A 2375-nucleotide genomic window follows, 5' to 3' on the forward strand; every position below is an offset into this window, starting at 1 on the left:
AAGACACAGACACAGACACACACACAGACACACAACCACACACACACAGACACACACACGAGAGGACCAGGTATTGTTTAATCTCATTATTAGTAGCCAATATATGGTAATAGTATGTCTAAAATCAATTTAATTTACAATGTGTGCTATAGATGGTGAAATGCTACCTTAACAGTAAACAGCATGCAGAAACTAGCAACTCAAATTCCAAGAAAAAAAAACCATACAGAATAATCAGAATGCCAAACAAAAGTCCAGGGTTTTCTATCTTTTTTGCTTAATTTCTCAGGGTATCTTGAATGAATGTGTTACATCAATATTACACTTATGATTGCACCCTTTATAGACACTGTGTTTATCCAAAGCAGTGATTCTTGCGACTGACAATCCTTGAGACAGGTGAATAAGAAAAGGGAAGCGCGCCAGAAAAAAAAAGAAAAAAGGGTGTCTTGTTTCCTCATTGTTTGCAACAATGACCTCTGGATAAAAGACAAGTCAGTGGAGACATAAGTCAAAGGATGTGGGATGATCAGACCGAGGGAAAGCGGAAAGGTTTTGTATTACTTAAATGTAAAGGTGAAACCCAGGATCCAGCATTCAGCTTGTTTAAGTACAAGCATGCCTTCCTCTTCTCATGGTGGTACTGTATGTGCTTTTTACATTGTGTTGTGTTGCACCCTTTTGGTTTGAAATTTGTCAAAACATACTTAAAAAAAATGCGATTATAATGATATTATGCTGCCGACTGAGGATTGCACCTATTTGTTTTTTCTTTGTGGGGGAAAATATTTGAAGGAGCAAATAGTTTACTGTTCTAAACTTACCTATATCACCAATTTTATCTGTTACTTTCAGTTACAGATTGTACATTGTTACTAACCACTAGCATACTGAGTTAATGCTGTAGTGTTACTTTAAATGAAGGTATTCTCACTCTACTCTAAGGGTTGTTGTATTTTAACTACCGAATAACAACTGTAAATGGTATTATGTTTCTCTTATTGTCGTAGATTTTAGTACTTAAATGTCTAATTATGTCTGTTTGCATCACAAGTGCCTGGGAACTATTTCAGGTGTCCGCTGATGTTGTACATGTGTTGTTTGTTAGCTGTTTTTGTAAGTATGTTTTCTTTAGTTGTTTTTTAACTTGTAAATAATTTGTCTTTTTCTAGTTTTTATTTTAGTTAGAGCATAGAAGGCTCTACTGTACTATGTGAATGGGACGTTGTTACAATATCAATGCTGTCCAAGTTTAAAAGGGTAAGAAGGGCAAAAGGGAGGTAGGTGCCTTTGTGAGTTACAATGCAGTGCGTCATTAAGACTAGACACAAATTTTATATACTTGTAAGGCTAGTCAGAACTGGAAAGGTTCAAATTGTCCATTAGGAAAAACATCCCCTACCACCAAACTCAACTATACAACAATATAATACACTGTGATGTGAGTGCCCTCTACAACAAGTCAATCATTTTGCAGTATGACATTTTTGGAAATATGCTTAACTTTCTTGCAGAGAGTTAGATGAAAAGAGCAATATCACCCTCATATGTGTACATTTAATATAAGGCTACAGCAAGGAGCCAGTTAGCTTAGCTTAGCATACAGACTGGAAACAGGAGAAACAGATGGCCTGGCTTTGTAAAACACACAGTACACTTAAAGCTAGTTAATTAGCATGTTATATCTTGTTTGTTTAATCTGTAAATGAAAGAACAACAAATTGTGGTGTTACAGGGGGTTACATGCCAGACTATTTATGATAGCCTAGCTTAGTCCAATAGCATACAGAGTGCAGTGCTGGTAGGCAGATTATGTTTCCTTAGGACAGAGCTATGCTAGCTATTCGCCCTGTTTCCACCCGTTATGTTAAGCTAAGCTAACTGGTTGCTGGCCAGAGCCATATATTTATCAGACAGACAGACAAATTGAAAAGTTATACAAAACTTAAATGACTCTGGTAAAATAGCGATTAACAGGATTAAGGAAACGTGACAGATGTTTTCAATATTAGCCATTACCACAGAATGACATTCCCTGAAAGCTCTTTTTTCATTGTACTATAACTTAGTCGACACTATCTTCAGAGTGGTGACTGTGACTGAAGATGGAGGCTTTTTCCTCAGACAGTATTTAGTTTGATAGATGTGAGAGATTGAATTGAGTAACAGTGAGCAGACATACATGTACAGTAAACCCAACTGAAGGTGAACATGTCATATTGCACTTGAGCGAAATAAAGTAGCCATGCAGATGGGGGTTTGAGAGAGGTGGTGGTGGGTGGGTGGGTGGAGTGGGGGGGGAATAAGCTTGTTAAAAAAGCGCTAGTAATGTGGCTCATGGTCCACCAGTACTGAATTGTAGAAATCTGAGAAAT

General features: G+C 37.1%; 1 protein-coding gene across 1 annotated transcript in view; it reads left to right on the plus strand.

Annotated features, from left to right (window-relative positions):
- ngfrb (nerve growth factor receptor b) overlaps window positions 1-750 on the plus strand; it is a 29060-nt gene extending 28310 nt beyond the window's left edge. The window contains exon 6 of the mRNA XM_078279420.1: window positions 1-750. This exon is cut by the window's left edge and continues 1390 nt beyond it. The gene's annotated coding sequence lies outside the window, so the exon portion shown is untranslated.
- The last annotated feature ends 1625 nt before the right edge of the window (window positions 751-2375 follow it).

This window comes from Sander vitreus, chromosome 21 (assembly GCF_031162955.1).
Source record: "Sander vitreus isolate 19-12246 chromosome 21, sanVit1, whole genome shotgun sequence".
Lineage (NCBI taxonomy): Eukaryota > Metazoa > Chordata > Actinopteri > Perciformes > Percidae > Sander > Sander vitreus.